We start from the raw sequence: 21,631 nt of genomic DNA, 5'->3' as shown, positions 1-21,631 counted from the left end.
GTTGTGCTAATGGGGGATGCTAAGCCACGCACGCAGAGCTGCAGACACAAATAGATCCCTAATTGCTTTCCTGGGCTGAAGCTTAAACAGATAAGACAAAGAGGATGGAGAAAAGAAAGCGTTATTTATTTGGGGGAGACCAGAAGGTGATGACATTTCCTTCGTTCAACCAATGAGATGATGAATCTGTTTGCTCCGGAGGTGCAGCATCCCCACAGGTACCCGTAATCCCAGCACACAGCACTCCTATCTAACAGCAAAGGAATGTTTTGTGCCTCTGGTGCTTTATCAACAAAATGCCCTACTGTTGCTGCTTGGCCTTTGGAGATTATTTTCTCAGGGAAGCTGTCATCACGCAGCTGATTAATTACTCTAATAATCATAATTTTTTTTCTAATAAAACACCCTCTCTTCCCATTCATTAACTACATTGCAGGTAGGTGACAAAGGTAATTATTCTCTGGAAGTACTTCTGAATTATCTTTTCTAATCCAGCCCGTGCTGACATTTTTGAGAGTAAAAAACATTTTGTCTTTCTTTCATGAGTGGGGTGACATTTGAATATGCAAACAGTGTCAAAGCCTGCCCTCCGGATGTTTTCCTGAACTATGATTTATGAGGGCTGGCTATTGTATTTTCTATCACAGACCTAGAAAGGTCATTAGACAAAGAGGCTTCCCCTGCAGGGGTCTTTTGCCATCTTTATCTTCTGATATTTTAGGGTTTTTTTCCTTCAACACCAGGCAGGAGATGTGCTGTGAGCTCTCCCATCTGTCTCTGCTATTCATCAGTTATTGATACGTGAGCACAAATGTCCCGTGCAACACTCCAGGCACTGAGATCCACACGCATTCCTTCAGACCCAGCAACAAAACGACCCTGTTGAAGCCCACCTTGAGCCTGGGGGGGTTGGGGTCTCTGATTGCATACTGCAGGAGGTGAGAGCTGGGTGGGGTGGGAGGAGAAGTAAAACCAATCTCCAAACCCATTGCCACATCCAATAGGTGGGGATGGATCTTCAGAACATCTGGAGTGCCGAAGTTTATTCATAGAGTCAAAGGATCATAGGATGGTTTGGGTTGGAAGGGATCTTTATGATCATGTAGTCCCAACCCCCTGCTATAGGCAGGGTCTTTTTCACAGCCCAGGCTGCTCACAGCCCCATCCAGCCTGGCCTTGAATGCTTCCAGGGAGGGAACATCCACATCCTCACTGGGCAACCTCTCCCACCTCCCTCACAGTAAAGAATTTCTTGCTAATATCTAATCTAAACCTCTCCTCTTCCAGTTCAAAGCCATTTTCCCTCGTCCTGCTGCTAATAATGTCCAGTTTCATTCTTTCCTCTTTCAGACGCTCTTCAAGCAATTTACAGCGAAAACATTAAGGATTTCTCTCTCTGCACAGTTAAGGGAAAGGATTATAATCAAGTACAGTAGCTAAAATCCACCTCAGTGGATAAAGTCACAGTGAGCAGAGCAGAAGGAAGCTCCCATGGATAACACACACTGGCACATTTAGCTCTTCTTTCAGAAACATCTCTCCCATCCTCTGCACCGCCTCCCACAAACATTTACAGCTCTCCAAAGCTCAGGTGCATGAAGCCAGCCAGCCTGCCCCAGGGGCAAGGAGCTGCTGGCAATGGGAAAGATGCAACACCAGCAATGCACCCCTACTTCCACATGCAGAGCTTGCTGCTCTGCATGTGGTTTAGATGCTTACTGCATGCACAGGCAGACGATGGAGCACGGGTCCTGGCCCGTAATTAGCAAAGCTGGGTAAACAGTGCAACAGCTGTTCTGCAAACATCAGTCTACATGCTTAAATTAACTTCTCATTGCCCCTGCCCTTTCCCCTTTTGCTCTTCATTGCCTGTAAGTTGTTGGGATTGGATTTGCTTATGCAAACATTTCCAGAAAGCCGCTGTAAGTCTCAGGTAGAAGTACTCAGGAAAAAAATACATATCCATGAGCAAGTTCATGTGCAGTTGAGAAGGAAGTCAAGAGCAACCTCATGTTACATGAAATCCTAATAAAAAAAGAATAGATTGGAAGAGACCCAAGGATTATCTAGCCCAAGCACCTGCTGCAAAGCAGGCGGACTTCAAAGTTCAGTCAGCTTTGTCCAATTGCTATTTATTAAAACTTAACCGAATAGATGGAGCCAACTCCAGCTCCCAGCGAAGGGGAACAGCTGCCAAAATAATCAAAGGGAGAACTTTGGCCGCTGACATAACTTCGTCCTTTGCTCATGGCTGTTCCTTCAGCTGCCTCCCTGCAGACTCCCCTGCCCCATCCCAGCTGTGCCTGGCACCTCGTGCTGCTGTCATCATGATCTCATTCAACATGCTCCGTAACAGAACTACACAACATTGTTTTCGGTGTAACCAGAGCCAGAACAGTGGGGAAATGCTGGTCACTGCAAACAAAATGCTGTTCTGCAGTCTGTGTCTTGGCTGGCACAATGTTTGAGGTTGAACTGAATACCTGAATCTCATGTTAGAGGCGCCTACAGACAACATCTCAGCTCCCGTGTTTATTAAAGCTACAGGGTTAGAGCCAGCCTAGGGAAAATGACGATAAATTGATGTCTTTATGGTAAAGCCAGAAGCCAGCCTGCAATTCCCGCAGCGTGCTTTGAACAATGCTCCAACACTGACTGCAGCTGGGGCTGGATTCTGCACGAGGTGCTCAGAGAACAGCACTGCTCAGCAGAGGAAAGGGAGAGGCAGAAGCACAGGGAAGAAGTCCCGCAGCTCTGCCCAGGACAGTTGTTTCTTAGCTTTACCAACAGGCAACAAATGCATCGACATGAGTTACAGCACTGAGCAAGGTGAGATTCAGCTGTTACATGAGGAACAGCCCCAAAAGGAGGAAAAGAGGGGTTAGAAAGAAAGGCTTGATTTGAATGCACACTGCAAACTATACATCTATCCTGCAAACATCCACATTCAGTATAAACCTGTTATTTCTGTAGGGATGTTTACAACAGTTTGCTTGGCTTCACTCTGCACCGATCAAAGATGGCTTTTCAGCAGCATTGAGAGTTGCCCTGCATCCCTAACCAATGCCTTCCCAGGACAGGCTATGCTGGGATGATGGTTGCGATCCCCTCCTGAACTTCTACCCTGGTGCAGCACGAAATTAAGTTACCCAACACCTGTAAAACATTTACAAGAGTACAAAACATCCTCAAGAGTTATTATATTAAATTACTATTAAAGCGCATTTTGACTACAATTAGATTAGCCCAGCTCATAGCAGTGCATTGAAACCCCCTGGTCTCATCTCTCCAACCCCTGTGCGAAGGTCATGGTCCCCCTGCCAAAAAACTGCTCCAAGAAAAGGGCCCTGTGCACAAAGACATTTAACTCTGCATTGGCCAAAAGGAGAGAAAACTGGGGCCAGAGAAGAGGGCTGGTTCTTATGGAGCTAGGCTGCCACTGCTCCCTGTGCCTGGCTTTCCTTCATGGGAAGTCACCGCTGAATCTGCAGATGGGATTTCTCTGGCAATGTTTGTAACCAGCTCCAAGTGAAACATTTCTCATGTCCTGTTTATATTTGTACCTTAAGAACCCGTCTTTGGTTGTCATAACATGAAGGCATCATACTTCATCAAAAGCAGTGCCCCTGTGAAAGCGTCACCTTGTGGCACTCGTGGCGAGATAACAATTTGCTGGTACATTTACTTCCACTGTCATTTTAACTGAGCTTAAAAGCGAGAAGAACCACCAATTCCCAATACAATCTGCTTTACACTGCTTAAACATGTGGGGAAAAAAAACAAAAAACCACAACACCTGCGATTGCTCTCAGCCCTCCTGCTCAAAAGAGCCACTTTTAATGGCTCTGCCCCCAGCAGCCACATGTGGATCACACAGCAGCTCCTCTCATGGCAGCCCCGAGGGGTTGAGGACGGTGGGATGGAGTGGAGGCAAAAAGACGGAGATTGCAATGCCTGAAATCCATTCCCTTTGTTTGCTGTTGCTCTCTGCACCCCGCAGTGCGTGGAGCTCATCAGTAACAGCGTCGGGTTGGAGCCCGCGTGCTTCCATCCATCTGCTCAGGGCTGCTCTCCTCCCCACGACAGGAGGGTATCACTTTGCAGACCCGAGGAACACGCGCCCTGTTATGCCATCACCACCAATTCAGCCTCAGGGTAAAAGCAAAACTTGAGAACTCATTGCAACTTGGGAAATATTTCTGCATCTGGAGAACCGAGCTGAGACACGCGATAACAGACAACTGCTACCAGCAGCCTGCCCTCCTTAGCAGCTCATTTTGCACTCCTGGGGTAATGTCGGATGGCTGGTGTCCCCCTGACAGTTTGAGCATGAATTTCCATGATTATAGCTTTCAGTTGGTGTGTATTTTGTCAACACTGGACTTCATCGCTCTGACTTTCTGCCTGCAATCTCTATTTGCCAGTTCTACCTGGCTCCCTGGTTTAATTGAGATCATTCCCACGTGCTTTCCTCGCTGAGGCTGCCAGGCAAACCCTGGCTTGTGATCCTGAATACCACCAACTACCAGTTATGATTCCTTCTCCATCATGGCCCAGCTTGAATTATCCAGACAGGATGTGAGGATGGAGAAGCTGACGAGCCCTTAAACAGACTTCTGTTATTTATGTACAACAGCTCCTATGTACCAAAAGATGCGCTGGGAGGTATTTTTCAGATTTCAGAATCACGAATGGCAAGGCCACTTCATTTAGCAGCTCTATGTCCACACAGGTACAGAATGGACACTGCCTCTCTGATTGTAAGCAGTGGAGAAAGGACGTGGCTTGACTCAATCTTACCTCACTTATTAAGAAGAGATAATTAAATTTAGGTATCTATTAGCATACCTGGGAGTATTTACACAGGAAAAGGGATCTATATAAACTCTCAACACCCAGAGCTTGCTGAGAGTCACCATGCATGTGCATGAGCTCAGACAGAGCAAGCATGGGAATTAACACACAGCAGTTTCCAGGAAGGACTGTCCATGCTTATTGACTCAGAAATACCCATTCAAAGCCAGGAGAGACACTTGTAACACCTGAATATTAAATTCCAAAGATGAACTGAAAAGAACAGTGGAACTGAGTGGGTCTGAGGGCCATGCTCGTATGCTCAGCCCTTTCAGGCACCTTTTCTCCAACTCATCTTTCTTTCCCAGTGGATCAGTAACCTCTTACAAAAGATCTGTCCTTTTTAATCATGCTCTTCCCCTCCTCGGTCCATCTCTACATACACAACTGTGCTGCATGGGTTGATCCCATCACAGAAGCCTCGGGGCTTCAGAAGAGTCTTTTTCAGCATGGTTATATACATCTCTTCAACCTTCCTTGCCCCTTTCTTTTCTACTGCCATTCACCATTACAGAGCTCCAGTGCATTGCAAATTGAATGTGACAACAGCATTCTACATGTGCATATATATAACATATATATATATCTAAAATCAGCAGAATGTGTGTATCAAGATGTGCTTATTTTTCTAAATGGTAATGAAGAATCCCATTGCTGGCACGCTTCTCCCCGTAACTGATTGCTTTGCTTACTTTGTTCTGAATGATCAGAACAGAGACAAACGCAGATCACAAAAGACTACAAATATTTGGTATGGCACGTTATTTTCTTCAAAAGCTGGGAATGAGCTAACCTAAAAGCTTTCTGTCTGCACACTGTTTGATGCTTAGCTCTGGTTTGTGATTGCTCAGTCAGGTAAAGCTTCCCACAGCACAATCTACTGGCTGTGAAACATCTTCCTTTTCCTTTCTTGCACCTCTTCATTTTCCTCATTGTTCTCTTAAGTTCAGGACAGACTTTACCCACTTTGATGTGGTGGGGTTTTTTTTTGCTACAAGTTCTAACCCCACTATAGCCTGCGATTGGTGGAAAAGTTCTTACAAATGAACTGATTTACCCTAAAAATGTAGGCAAAAACGCCCTTGTAATGAACAGAAAATATGTAAGAGGTGCATGAGTTTGAAATCCAACTAGGATGGAAAGATGGTGCTCTGTATGGCTACATCTACCCAATCCCCATAGCTCTTCTTTCACAACTACTGCCATTATATTCCAAAAGCCACAGAGCAGATCAATAACACAATAATATTTACGACAGGTGATACAATAAGCATATAATAATCAGTCTATATAATAAAACCACTACAAGATGTATAAAATTTCAGCTGTAAAATGAAGGCTGCATGGTGAAGGCAATAAAAATCCATATTTTTTTTCCAGCATTATAGCTATCATTTCATCCCAGAATCCTCTGCAACCTTGAAAGGACTCTTAAAGTTTGCTTGCCACATTTAGAAAAGAAATGGCAAAGCCTTGGGAAGCTCACGACCCAAGTGCTCTTCCTTTCCCCACTAAGCTGCACTGACGTGGCAGATGAGAGCTGTAATTAGCAGAACGGCCGCTGCTCCAGGAGCTGGGATCGCCAGCATCAAGTAGCTGAGGGCCACTCTTCTCTGAGATCAGTGCCCCTTGTGCCCTCCTTTCCCTTGATCTCTTGCCTGCAGACAGTGCCTCTCACATCAAATAACAAAACGAGTGCGTTTGGTGGAGCCCTGAGAGCATCACACGCCAATGCCTGCGTGCACAGCACTTATTTTTGCTCTTTGTCTAAGCTGCAGAAATGCTGGGGATTGAAACCTCCTTGTGATGCACGTGATTTGAGAAGGAAACTGCCCAGATCAGCACAGGAACCCTTACGTTCAGCAGCAGAGACTGGCGGACCCACTCTGGTGCCCCATCAGGGGTTTCTCGAGGTAATGTGTGTGGTTTGTGTGATAAATTTGTGTTTGTGATGAGACATCTGCTGCTTGTTCGTTGAAGTTGTGAAATACTTGTTCTGGTATCAGTTATCCACCAGCATGGCAAAAAAATTCCTGTCCGTGCTGTCTGAGCTCAGTACAGATGCACTGGCTGTGTTGGATAAAGCAAAACTCTTTCCTGGTATGAAAGCATTCTCTTTCTGACCCATTTACACTGATAACTGGCAATTCCAGGCAACAAACCTTCCATGCTTTACCACCTCCCTGAAGCAGTTGTACATAATGCAAAGTACAAACCCGGAGCACTCAGAATCACCAAACGGTCCAACTCACTCCGTGCCCAAAAACACCCATTGGCCCCAAACTTAATCAGCATTAACTCTTCAGCAAAGTGACTGCTGTGGGAGGGGAGATAGCCAAAATGCTAACCATCTCTTGTCAGGCTTCCAGTTGGGCTTGGTGCTCCGAAGCCTCCTCCATCTCCTGCTGCAGGAACACCTTGTTATCCTCCTGGCCCACCCTGCCTGCGAGCGAGCGCTCCTCCGTGCCGACAGATGGGAGGGCTGGCAGAGGACAGCCATGTCTGTGCATTAATTATGTCAAGGGCAGCATTCCCAGATGAGAGCGGTACAGCATCCATCTCCACGAGGTTTACCAGCCCACGGCTAAAAAGATGTGCCATCAGCAACCCCGTCTGCAGATAGATTAACTCTTCTTCTCCTTCCTGCTTGCTGTGAGCTCTATAACCACGTCCAATGAAGTTTTGACACGGTGACAATTAGCACAGCATCATTACATTCTCTTTTGGTTTGCAATTTCTACCTTCCCCGATATTCTCTTTTTATTTCCAGGTCTCTGTTATGTTTCCTGAGCCATCCACCAACCATCAGAACCCACATCACCTCTCCCTGCAAACATTGCCTTTATCCTGCACACATCCCATCACTGGGCCAAGGAGAGATTTACAGAGAGCCCTATGAGCATCAATAGCTACCACAGCAGCGCAGGCACTGCTGAGCCAATGGCAGGGCAATCAGTGGAGAGAAACTTCCCCAGAGTTAAGCAGGGATGCCCACTGCACCCTATGGGGACAGCACTACCCAAGAGCACAGCAGAAGGAGAATTATATCTGCACATCCCAGGACAAGTTCCATGTTCTGAAAAGGAGAAATGCAAACACTGACCTACACAAAACCCCAGCTTGTGTACGGGGAGGAAAAAATCAGCAGGTGATCTGCTGACATCAGGGCTGTGATTCAGCCTCCCATACAGACGTACATTTCACTATGAGAAGGTTTTTGGAGGACGTCAAATAGAAACGTATTTGTGTTTAACAATTAAGTGTAATTGGCAAGTGCTAATGGCTCTGTGATCGCAAAACTGGGGGGAAAAAAGCAAAGGGGAAGAAACTAGTTTGAAGGGATTTTATCTAATTTCATTTTAATTAGATCCTTTTTCTAACTGAGTTTCTAATTTTTCAATTAGCAATTAGCAGCTGCAACTCATTCTGAGCGTCACGAGGTGCCAGAGACACTAATTACACCGCAGGAGTAGGAGGCTGAAAATGAGAAATAAAATTATCCATGAATGTTATTAGAAGAAAGGAATGATTACATTCTGTAATAATATACTGATGTGAGCCTAATTAGATTGAAGGATTGGGGGGAAAATAGGAGATTTAAAAGTGGGTGATGTTTGGCAGCCTATAGGTCACCTTTCTATCACTAATAATGATGAGGTGGATTGCTTGGAGAAAAAGCACTTTTGGCCTGATGTGATTGCACCCAATCATCCTGCAAAGGTTCCAGCAGTGGAAGGTGGGCAGGGGGCAGTGGGAACATGTGGGACATACCAGGATCCCCAGCTCTGTGTCAGCACTGTGAGTTCTCCCACCGTCCTTCCATGCCTCTACAAAACCACTCTGCTCAGTGCAGAAGTGCCTCAAACAAACTTCTCTACCTTTGGGCACGGGGGAGAGCTATGCAGCATTCCGTGCACCCAGCACAGCTAGAAAAGCTCTAACAGGCCCTCAACCTGCTGAAGGAAAGGCAGAAAGCACCGTCCCCTATGGGAGAAAGCTATTCAATCATACCCATGGGCACCACAGGGGACCAAGTGAAAACCTATAAAGAGCCACTTGATGGCAAAGAGGGAATGCTGCACTGAATCCATTTATTTCCACTTTTAAAATACACCGATTTTTCTTTGTGAATCAATAATCTCCTGCACTTGATTTAGTAATGGGAGCAACCTGCTCCAGCGTGCACAACCCGCGTTTTGGAACCGCTTCAAGAGACCCCCAGTAATAAATGATTACATCCAAATGTGATTCTCAACAAAATTTATGAGCTCCCATTCATCCCACTCCCCTATTTGTCTTTATATATCTCACAGCATTTGCCACTAATTATATCCCCCTTTATAATCTGTGCTCCCCAGTTAAGGGATGTAATTGATAGCTTCTGAAAAATCGTTAATTCCAAAATGGACCAGCAGTGCTTTGTCACGCTGCTTCCTCCGCTTCCATTACTGCTTTTCTTCCCAGCATCACCAGCCCCAGCACTGAGATGCTTCACAGCTCGGAGAAGATCCAATAATGGTGCGATAATGAAAGAGGGAAAAGCATGGTGAATTAAACCCAAATTCTTTGCCATTAGTTGATAGAAAACTATAGCTGAAGGACGTGCATGCAGAAGCGGCGCATGGCACTGTAAGCCTTTCCTTCAGCCTCATGCTCGCTCCTCGTGACGCCTTTCCTGGGGTGAAAGATGAGCGTGGAATGACAACGGAGTTTGGGGGAAAAAGAAAAAAAGGAAAAAAAGAAAAAAAAAAAGCATTTAAAATTCAGCTGTTGTAGCATATGGTCCTCTTGAGCTGGAAATTGTCTTTGCAAGCAGCTCTGCTTTGTTGCGTGACACCGGAGCTCGGTGATTTAGGGGCAGTGGGATGCAGCCTTTAATAAATAAAGCCGACATTTATTGCAGGGGAAAGCAAGGAGAGAGGCAACAGAGGTAAACAAGGAACCCTGAAGCACTCAGGGCTTTCAATCCTGCTAACAAACTGGAGCTAGCCAGTCTGGAGAGCCAAGCTGAGAATGTGGGGAGCTGCCTTCATGGACCAAGAAGAGGATGGCTGACAGGACATCAGCTACTTACTGCCCATCACCACCAAGTGTGCCCCATAGGAACTCATAGCAGTGCCCATACAACACAAGGCTGCAACCAGCAGTGTGTTCAGAGCTGTGTAGCAATGGTGACCCATCATCTGCTGCCAGAAAAGTGCTGCATCTGCAGGGCTTGCAGGAGTGAAAAAACATAAAGAGGAGGAATGGAGCACTCAGAAGCACTCAGCTCCAGAATAGAGCTGCAAAGGCAGTATTTCCAAAAGCACCACCATCATTTTAAAACTCCTCGCTCCTAAAAAAAATTTTTAAAAAGCCAGTCAATCAAACACTTTGAACTTTTTACTTCACAGTCCCTTCAAGCTTCCAAAAAAAAGGCACAAAATCCAGATGCTAACTGTACAAAGCAAGGCAGCAAGGCTGTTTTTTCCTGTTGAGACTTCATTCCTCTACCAGGAGAAGGCCGACCATTAGACCAAGGCCTCTCGTACTGCTGGCCACCAGATCCTCCCACCTATCCATATTCCCAATCTTTCCATGTCATTGCTTGCCAGACCTTGCAGAAAGCAGGCAGAGACACGCAGCTAGTGACTCACTAGCAAATGACCAGATGGCTGTGCAATTTGTCACCACCTTTTTCCATCATCCTATGTTCTCCTGGCTAACCTGGGGATGCTGCAATTCAGCCAGCAGCAGCTTCCAGGAGGCTTCAGGAAAATGTCTATTTTGTGCAGATCAAAGATTAAAAGTGGTGGAACTGGTCCCAAATTCTCACTCACAAGGAAACACCCTGAGATCTGCCAACGTTCCTCAAGGAGCCATTTGCTGGTGGTAACGTGTGTCAACAAACCTTGGGAGTCAGTATTCATTTGTGGAAATGTCACACGGCTCAGCACCCACCACGGCACTCCAAAGGAGCTTTTTGTGAGGAAGAAAACATCACTTCAGATCTCCGGATACAACTCAAATGGCCTCCAAAACCCCCAGGAGGCCACGCACGTAGAATTTGTAAACCACAAAGAGAACTTGTAAATAATCAGATGCTTGTCTGCTAAGCTAAAACAAACACAGGAAAACCAACATGTTTTTAAAGCCTTTCTGAAGTCGATAATATTGGTGTTCAGATGGTGTCCAGTTAGTGGAAACCACCCCACATCCCCAGGACCCCCATATCCCTGCTGTAGGACCATCCCCCTCCCACTGCCAGCCCCACGCAAGGAACTCTTTTCTTCACTACAGAGCTGACAGAGAATCATGTGTTTGAGACAAATATTTCTACCATCTCATTTGACACCAAACAAGCAGGAAAAATATGGCCCATCACAAGAAATATCAGTATAATGTTCCAATTTTCCACCATTTGACAGCAATCAAGTAGAGACTAATGGCTTTCCTCTGTGACTAAATCATTTAGAGACCAAGGTATTCTGTCTCGTTCTCATTAGAAAAAAAAATAATATTCCAATAATCTCATTATCCCGATGTGAATAACGGTAACAATACACCAAGACTAATGGCTCCTCCAGCACACGGGCTCAGCAGCATTGCTGTCTCCTCCTCCAAGGCAAGGCAAGATCCCACTGCTCCTTCCACAATCAGAAGACTTTTATGTACTATTTTTTAACTAACTTCGACGGGAAAAGAGTGTGTCATGGAATGTTAAACTTTATGGAAATTCTCCTAGAGAATAACATAATTTCACGGTGCATTACTTTACAATGACCTGGTACTTGAACAATTAATTTTTAAGGTATTGCCTTTTTCTTCCTGTGCTGTATTTAGCTTTCTCCTAAACCGTCAACAATATCAGGACTCTTTCTTTCCCTTTATGATCCGAGGAGATGGTTTAAGCCTCACAGCAGGAGCTACATCTTCACAATCCATCACGCAGAATATTTTGTCTGAAAACAGCAAAGAAGGGAAACCAAGATTCCTCAGGATTTACCTTAATTATTTCTTCTCTGTGAATACATGGCCATTTCTCAGCCAGCCTTACTTTCTGCTGAATGCCTTCCAGAATTCCCCAGAACCCAATGGAGCTGATCTTTTGACCACAGCCCAACAATACGCCGTCAATTCCTGCTGCAAGATCTGGCAAAATCAGCGCTACTCCCATCACAGCTGGGTGAGCATAGGAGGGCAATAACTGCTGTGCTGGCCTACGAAGGCTCACAGTGTGCTTCCAGGGGGACCAAATCCCCAGCGTTTACCCCCAGTCCTGCAGCAGTGCCCTCAGGCTTACAGATTTGAAATCATAGTGGCTACGTCCCATCAGAGCCACTGTTGCGTTTGCAGAGGTGCCAGCTGTAGCGTGACATGCGTAAGCCTACCTTCCACCTGAGGAAACTGCCATTCCTGGGTTTGGTTACTGTTGTTTTTTTTTGCTACCCAGTAATATGTTAATTCTAATTTGTGCATGTCTGCAATTTCTATGGAACCGTGCAAAACGAGGATCAGAAAGTCATTAGAGCATGTCTCTTCCAACCCATATGTTTTCGTGGCAATATTAATCAAGCTGAGTAGAAACTCCCTTAGTGTCAGACATTATTCTCTTCTGCTACACTAATCGAGTGGATTAACTCTGCCATCTGTATATTAAAGTTATATATTTTGGTCTTTCTTCCATTGCATTCCTCACTTGCCATTCTTTCCTTGCAACAAATTAACACTGGAATGCATTACAAAAGTTTTGATAATCATTAATACCAATCCACAGACTGACATGAGCTTGCAGGTCCTGAAAGGCAGGATCCTTCCCCTACAGCCTTGCCAAAATACTGCTCCAGATTTACCTTGTGTCTTTCTGATGAAATCATCACAGCCCCAAATAGCCTCTACAGCCTCCAGGAAATAAAGGCGATGGAAATGTCAGCATCAGAGACTGAGGATGCAACAGCTCACAGCTGACCATCAGCACACCATTAGGGACCCAGATGCACTAACAAACGCCACATCTTTTTTCTCCATAGCCTTTATGGGTTCTGTGACAGCCAGTGCTCAGGGCTGGCAGGGCTGGAGATGTGCCCATCAGCAAAGCTACAGCACAGCAGCACGTCCCATCCGCATTGCACTGGGGCTGATGTCCTTGCGTCCTGGCAAGCACACATCTGCCCAGATGTCCTCTATTTTCAAATGATCACCTACTGCATTGCCTCTTCTGCCTCAGAGCTGGCTAATGGCCTTGCTCCCTGCTCAACAGATGGTACGTTCTGTTCCAAAGATGGTTGGTTTTCTTTTTGATAGACAGTGATGTTGCACAGGCTGCAAAGTGCTTCAGGATCCACTGGGGCGAAGTGATTATATCTCAATCAATGATTTCGAGAAAGCAATTTATTGTTCCACCTTGGGAGCTTAAACTTAGAGTTTTCAAGCATTTGAAGTCCTACGTGTAAGCAAACTAAAAAGAGCTGCACCTACTGCTGCCCTGAACAGGAATGCTGCACAAGCACATGAGCAAAACCTCTGAATAATCCTGTAATCGAGCTGATCTTGGAGTAATTCTACCTTGTATCCATATAATTCTTAGGAAAACTACCCAAAAAAAAGCCTCAATAACATTTGCTTCCACTGCAGCATAATTTCACAGCCAGACTGCACTGTTGCATTCATTCTCAGTGAGACACTGATGTCTGCCTGCTCTAGAGCAGCCCAATGCCCTTACAAGAGGGTATTATTTCCTCCTGTAAAAACTCTTAGATAAGGATGATGGCAAAAAAATGCAGAAAGCACGTAGCAAAAACCTCAAAGTTGGATGCAGAAAAAGCAGCTGCTCCAGAATAAACCCTATTTGTCCTCCTGGTGTCATTTTAACTGCTGAATCATTTTTCACTACACAGAAATGCACGGAAATCTCGTTGTGTTGTACCTTGACTTGGTGTTGTGCACAGTGATGAGGTGGCACCAAGGCTAGTTTTGCAGGAAGCATTCGGTCACACCACTGCTTTACGTCTGAGAGTTGAGCTTTTTTTCCCTTTGAAAAACAGGTGAGAATTAAGCTGCAGTTTATTGTTGCAAAGAAATAGTGGACAAATTACCCTGCTATGCCATAGTGCTTGGGACTGTTAGTTAAAAGTGACAACCAGGACTATAATTTATATACAGAATCTGGTTTTAAACAAAGTCCCCAGCACTAAATCTTGCATTGTAAACCTTCTTTTGTATTTCTGACTCATTCTGCACTGGGAATCATTTAACCATAGACTTTAACTGCTAATAAACTTCCATGAAATGCAAAGCATAAATCAAAATTACTGGATCATTCAAACTCTATTCGAGTAGTTGTTTATACGGCATTTTTCTTCTACTGCTTCTGTATGGCTCCAGAGATGCCATAAAAATATGATGTATTGTACACAACTCACCACCATCTTGGCAAACTGTTGCAAATAAAACCAGCGTGCTTAATTATTTTCTTAGTTATACACTGTATAAACAGTTATAACACAAGATGAAAAGAAGGGGCGGCTACTGTTGCTCATCCCATCACACTGCATGCAGTAAATAAGCCTTAATTAAAAGTGCACACTCTGCACAAGCGGACCAGAATAAAAGGATATGATTTAGTGTTATTCCCTGTAGGACCTCGAGGCTGTGGATGCCCCATCCCTGGAGGCATTCAAGGCCAGGCTGGATGTGGCTCTGGGCAGCCTGGGCTGCTGGTTGGCGACCTGCACACAACAGAGGGTTGAAACTGGATGAGCATTGTGCTCCTTTGCAACCCAGGCCATTCTAGGATTCTGTGATTCTACAATGGAAGAGCAAAGGTTGTGCAGAGTGAATGGCAGAAGATACAAAGGTCTTCTCCCTATGGAAGCAAGAGGTGCTGCCATGGTTCCTGCATGGCCATACTAACGAGGTGCAAAGGGAAAGCCATCACTTTTTATCCCCTTTTTTGTGCTTTTTACTTCTTGGAGTGGATGGAATCCATCTGGTTGAAGTTCTGCAGTGAAAGCAAATGGAGGAAAGGCACCATGGAAGTGACAAATCAAAGACTTCTCTGTAAATCAAGCCCCTATATTCATTAATCCCAAATTAGCCCATTAAAATAAAGCAGCAGTTGATTAATATCCTTAAGTAACACTTAGAGTTGAGTGAGAACTTGATGCTAATATACTTAATATTGCAGTGCATTAAGAGACAGTCTCCAGCCAACGCAGAGATGCTTTTGGAGTTCAGCTCTCAGCAAAAGAGAGCTCTGCACTGACAGCAGTAAGGAAGGCAAGAAGGAACGTTGCTTCAAGAGGAAACACGTGCCACAAAGAGGGCACCTGGGCACTGTTCAGAGGGATGTCTCCCTTTCTGCAGTGCCCCACTTGCTACAGAAGACGTACTGGGAGAAGTTCCAGATCCAGACAAATGCTCTGAGGATGAGAGCTGATGGTTCAGCAGTGCAGAGGGACCTTAAGGTGATGGTGAGGTCTGCAAATGGACTCTGGGCACCGCGTGGTGTGCGACTGCTCAGCCCTGTGTGTCATCATTAGGATGGGACTTCTGCCTCTTTACTTCTTCCATAGATTTCACAGCGCCAATATTCTGCTCCCAGGCATGTTAGACAAATTAAAGTGACAAAACTCAATATGCAAATTAAGATCATTAACATATTAATCAAACTGTCGATATTACAAAAACTAACACAAGCCTGCCAAATAATCATCTCGCTAATGACTTAAGGCCATGCCTTTTGCCAATTAGCATTGCAGCCCGCTCGGCTTCCACTTGCCCACTTCCAGATGTTGTGAACAAATAGTCTTTGCCAAAGTGCTACATTGCAATTCTTTGCATGATAATTACTTTGGTATTTAATTGCTTTGTTTTCTTACAAAAAAAAAAAAAAAAAATTCCTTAATTATGTGGCGTTGAGAATTAGTACAACAAAGATTTTGAACTCCAGTTGAATACAGCCAGATTCTTAATTATGTCAAAGGAAATGTGAAAAACCTCCCCATGCATTGCACAGAACAGTCATCACTTATATATCTTGCAGACTCATTTTCCTGAAAAGGGCTTTTCCACAAACCCGTGGGTATCAGAATCCAATATAATTAGCATTTTCAAATCAATTTTGACATTTCTCTGAACGTTGTCATTTCAAACGTTCACTGTTATATTTATCAGAACTATCTTTCCAGGAGGAAAATGCAACTGGGTAGAAGAAAACTGGCAGCAATTTTAATCAAAGAATAAAATCAGTCAGCATTTCCCATAACGCAGTAAAACATTTTCTTGCAAAATTGGTAGTAGCAAATTTCTAGCACTTTTTCTTTCCTCAAGTCCAATTGGGCTCCTCTCTTCATTAATGCCTCCATATTGATTTGTGAGGGGGCTTCACAAGAAGCCATTCGTTACAGTTTTACAAGTCTTCTTGCTTTGATGGCCGTGTTTTGACTGCTTTGAGCACTGGGGTTTGTGCTGAGGATGGACGAGTCGTGGTGCAGCGCTTCACTCCATCACTGACATTTCCTCCAGTGACACAAGGTCATGCAATTAACGAATGGCAAAGAAGAGCCATGAAAAATGGATATTAATGAAGTGTAACTCTGAGTAATAATGCCATAAGCAACCTCTGATAACAAACACATTTTCCTAATAACATCTTCAATTATCTTCATTAGCGCCTGGCCGTGGCAAGATGTGCCGTCGCCCTCCAGGACCACAGACTGAGCAGATTTCAAACACTGAGAGCCTCCACCACCTCACACAGGAAAGTGCTCACTGATGGACAGCTTAAGTGATGATACTACGCACTTATCATCATTTTGCAGTATGTCATCAAGAACTTGAAATTTAAATAAGACTCTTTGCGTTACCCAGGGGACCTCCGGGCTCCAAGGAGACTCAAAGCCCTGCTTGTAGGTAAAACCACAGCATCGTGGTACCACCAAGCTTGGAAAAGATCTCCAAGATGATCCAGTCCCATCATCCACCTTACTCCCAATATTTCCCCACTCAGTACAACATCTGCAGGTTTCTTGAACACCTCCAGAGGTAGTGCCTCAGCCACCTCCCCAGGAAGCCCATTCCAGCACCTGACCATCCTTTCAGAGAATAAATTTCCCCTAAAAACTTGTTTTTAGCCACAGCCTGGCTTCCACCCCAATGCCAGCAATGCTGCCAATGGTCTCAGTCTACCCCAGTGCTCCTTCCTCACTGTGTGCTGGATTTCAGCTCATATCCAGTTGTTCTGGTACGTTTGCAGATCTCATCCTATTCCCACTCTTTCTTTTTATAATGAACTTCAAGCTTCTGAAAGATGCCGGATAGCAGCTCTAGGAAATGAAATCCTTTATCCAGGATTTAGCTCAGTGTGTATTGGCTTCTCCCTCCAATTCAGTCCCAGTTTGGAAAGGGAAATTTCTGAGGAGAGGTTATCATTCAGCAAATCCTGACGAGGCTTCTGATAAAGAAGGAATAATCAGTGCTTTCTGTAAAAGCAACTTATGGGATATGGCCACTATCTGTACCTGAAGAATGAAAGCAAGAACCGAACTTCTGCCAATGACTTAAAGCCATTTACCACAAACAAAAGACACTGAAGCTCCCCTCTGTGCTGCTGGATGCTCAGCTGGCTCCTTTGTGCACACAGAACCAACCTGCTCAGCCTATCTGCTCACATTCCTTCCATCTCTGTGTTTTTGCTGACTCCAAATGACAACTCAGGACGCTTTGAGGAAGAAGCTGACATAAGCAAAACTTGCAGGAAGGTCCCCTTGTGGCCACTTCTTTGTTTCTCATTGATGTGCATGCAAAAATCCAGGACTGTAACGATCACAGACTCAATTTAGAACTGCGTGAAGTTTAGTCCAAGTATGGAGGGATGGAAACTGTGGGCATTGCTACTAGAACTTGCTCAAAATGCTGTTTGCTGGGAAGGTAAATCTGGAACAGATCTCCATGTCATCACCCATCCTTGCCTCGATACTTTTACAGTAATTTCAATTTAATAAAGCCATTATCTGCACATTTGCTCCTTTCTCCTTCGAATTACAAAAGGCTCAGCCTCAACCCCTGCAGCCCTGCTGTGATCATGTGCAGATGGTAACGAGGTTATGTCTCAATCCAGCCCTCCCTGGTACACAGTGAGTGCATCTCCTCGACTCACCAACCCCATTTAGTGTGAGTTATTCTGTTGTTGTTGTCATTGCTACCATTTCTCAGAATGGTGACAGCTGAGGAATAAGGCAGAGAGAAGGGAACAGAGCTTTCGTAGCTTTTGGTAATTTCATTCAAGCTCACTGAGTCTAATAAGAACAATTAGAGGCACCAATAGAGGCAATCATCAATGGAGGGAAATTACTGCAGGATGAGAATGAGGAGCCAGTGCTGGGCGGAAGGGCTGAGCCCCACATTTCAGCAGGAGGAGTTAACACCAGCAATCAGATTGAAGAGATGAAGATGGAGGGACCCCAGCTGCAACTGGGAGACCATCAGGAACACCAAGCACCTTCCAACAGCCTCCAGTTCACAGCCAAAATGACAGCTTTGAAATGAAGTCCTGTCGGTGCAGCTGTGCTGCAGATCAGCCCATTGTAAGGCTCCAGAGAAAGGTTTTCATCCTTGCCAGGGAGACATCTCCGAGAGGAGAAATGACAGAATACAAAACAGTGCTTTTGTGGGCAGAGAAAGAGAGGGTGAGATAAATGAGCCCACGGTGTTGCTGAAGGGCATCCTTCAAGCACCTGCATTGTCTCCTAAGAGCAGACTCTTAAACTGGAACAGACTCAACCTCTGCTGAATCACCAGTGTATGGAGAGGAGCAGTTGAAGGCCGCTGTGTGCACAGCCCCACTGCCTCCCAGTTGCCACCCCACGGCCTCAGAGCAGCAGCCCCTTGCTGCAATGCCATCCTGCAGCTCCCAATGCGCTTCTCATGGAGATGCATCAATCAGAGGGGCTGTGAGGGGCTGGATGTCAGCTCCCTAAGCCAGACTGTCTCATTGGCTTTGCAAAGGCATCTCCATAGGACGAGAAATAAAAAAAAAACATTAGAAAAAGGTGTGAATACTGCACTTCTGCCCCTGTCTAGCCCTGCTTGCTGTAACAGATTGGTGAAATAACTTCATCCACCAGTTTATTAACAGCTTGCCCTCTCTTGTATCTCACCTTCGTAATGAGATAGAGCAGATATGATGGATTACATTCTGCCTCCTGCTTCTATCCTGAATGAATTATCATTTCAGTCCTCTCTCTGTCTCACGTCCAGCTGCCTCCAGCCCGTTCAGCAGAGGGAGGCGAAGCTGTGTGATGTGGAAGGTAAAGGTCTGGCTGAGAAAGCAGCCTTAATGTCCACACTGGAAGATGGACATCAGCATTGGAGTTTTACTCACATATCAGAATGGATCATCTGAAATGGCACATGTCCTTCCTTGCATCTTAAGCCAACTTGTGCATAACAAAGAAATCAGTTTGTTCGAGCATACTGAAGGCAATTCTCTGAGATCACAGATGTATCAGCGCCAATAAATATCTGGTTTCTTTTTCTGTAGAAATAAGCTGCTTCCTGACCCCAGCCATTATCTCGTGTCCCTGAAATATCAGAGCTGGCAACACGCAGCTCCTGCCCTGACCACTGCGATGACAGCCAGTATTGAAAGTAACAAGATTGAAAGAAAACAAATACAGGAATATTTCTGAAGATAATAAAGAGCCACAGACCTACGTGGGTTCCCATTTCATATGGAGGCTGTTGGCTCCAGACATCCCAGGAGCACAGCCAAGCTCTGGCCAGCAGCTCTCAGGGCTCCAGCCCAGCTCTGTGCTTTATCTTTGTTGTATCTCTCAGCAGTAACTTTGAGTAATTACACGTTGGGTAGAGACATGAGAATTGCCTTTTCACTTTAAAGCCAATTTAGCCCTATGAAAATTCATGAAGCAAAAATTAATAAGCTCCATGCAGCTTCAGCACTGACCTCTGCATCTTCTTTCTCTCTTTGCCAAGAATTTGTTACCAGTTCTATTACCAGGAGCTGATTCTTCCTTGACACCAGGAAAAAGCATCAGGGACCAAAAGGCAAAGAGAGCAAAGCTTTCCACCCATCAGCACCACAGCCTCAGAGGCTCGCTGACATTTTGTCCTCCCACAAACTTTCCTGGCTGTGTTTTTCTTTACAAACATTTTAACCCCATGAGAAAGGCCATCCAACCCCCGTTATCCAAGCACTGTAAGTGAATACTGGGGGGCTGATTGCTACATGGGCCAACCAGGGAACCATTTGGGCTTTTATCAACTGGACTCGCTCACTCCTGATCCAGTAATAAAAGCTCCACAAGAGTCAGAAATGGAAAGAAAATGCAAACAACAAATTTTTGCTACGGTTTCCGGAAAAATATGGACGTGATGGGGAAAGCAGACTTGAAACTCACCCTGGTGAGCAAAGCATGGGATGAAACAAGAGCAGAGCAACTCTGAAAAGACAAGGAATAGACTTTGACAGATGGATGTAAATGTGCCTTTCAGTGCAAGGGAACAGTTGATTCTAAGGCATGAAATCAAATTAGTGCATCTGCAGCTGCCTATGTGTCATCCAGATTCATATTTTACACACTAAAGACATTTTTTAACCTCATGTTAGCTACACTTTTTTCCTTTTTTTTCTTCAATATTACACTTTCCAGGATTTGCAAAACGGTATTGGCAGGTATTAAAATGAAAGCTGAAGCAATGGTGCAATCTGTCTCATTTTCTATTGTGAAATGACAGAAATCTTTTTTGGACTCATTTACCATCAGGTAAGAGAAGACAGTTTTGGAAAACATCAAATCCTGGCCTCGACTCCATCAGGAAAGGCAGAGCTCTCCAACAAGGTGCCAGGACTGCTGCCTTCACATGATGCACTTCCATACTTACTGATTTCACCTAAAATCCAAAGGCTTCTCTACTTCAAGAGCTGAGAACGATGCAGACAGAACAGGTGAAGAATTTGTTTCCTGATTTCTAACATAAACACCACTGTGCTCCACTTGAGCTTTCCGTGAGCAGTGATTACAGAACGGCTGCCTACAGCCCTCAGAATTGATCAAAATAAAAAGATGAACTTGTTTGGTTCTTGTAGCCAATTCCTGAGGGTTTGGTCAAATTTAGTTGAGGATAAAATTAAACAGAGATTGATTTGTAGAGGAGGAACTGTAGTTGCAAGGTTGGCAAATTGTACATGGAAATGGCTATTGCCAGAACACAAATATGATTAATTGTAACTGGGATACGAAGACACAACATACAACCTTTTCCAGTGCAATACCAGGCTATTATGCAACCCAAAACAAATGCACAAAGATTAATTGCTTTCTATGGCAAAATAAAATGAGGGTTTCCTAAGTCTTTATCATTTGATCCCCTTCCTCAAAGCTGTATTTCTCATCCTCTTTACAGCAGAAAGTCAACACTTAATAACATACAAAGTGAAAATTTTACAAAGGGAAGGGGAGGGAAGAGGGGAAGGGGAGGGGAGGGGAGGGAAGGAAGGGGAGGGGAGGGGAGGGGAGGGGAGGGGAGGGGAGGGGAGGGGAGGGGAGGGGAGGGGAGGGGAGGGGAGGGGAGGGGAGGGGAGGGGAGGGGAGGGGAGGGGAGGGAGGGGAGGGAAGGGGAGGGGAGGGAAGGGAAGGGAAGGGAAGGGAAGGGAAGGGAAGGGAAGGGAAGGGAAGGGAAGGGAAGGGAAGGGAAGGGAAGGGAAGGGAAGGGAAGGGAAGGGAAGGGAAGGGAAGGGAAGGGAAGGGAAGGGAAGGGAAGGGAAGGGAAGGGAAGG

General features: G+C 45.1%; 1 protein-coding gene across 8 annotated transcripts in view; it reads right to left on the bottom strand.

Annotated features, from left to right (window-relative positions):
• Positions 1–21,631, bottom strand: part of PLXNA2 (plexin A2) — a 341,299-nt gene that overhangs the window by 245,366 nt on the left and 74,302 nt on the right. The window contains exon 1 of one of the 8 annotated variants that reach the window (XM_052698225.1): positions 1,720–1,799. The exons of the other annotated variants lie outside the window; for them this stretch is intronic. The gene's annotated coding sequence lies outside the window, so the exon portion shown is untranslated. Of the gene's footprint in view, positions 1–1,719; positions 1,800–21,631 lie in introns of those variants that run through there. 8 annotated transcript variants of the gene reach the window in all.

Source organism: Tympanuchus pallidicinctus, unplaced genomic scaffold (genome assembly GCF_026119805.1).
Source record: "Tympanuchus pallidicinctus isolate F22 unplaced genomic scaffold, pur_lepc_1.0 scaffold32, whole genome shotgun sequence".
In the NCBI taxonomy this organism is placed as follows: domain Eukaryota; kingdom Metazoa; phylum Chordata; class Aves; order Galliformes; family Phasianidae; genus Tympanuchus; species Tympanuchus pallidicinctus.
The sequence above is the reverse complement of the archived record's forward strand: the minus strand, read 5'-3'. Positions and strand labels throughout refer to the sequence as shown.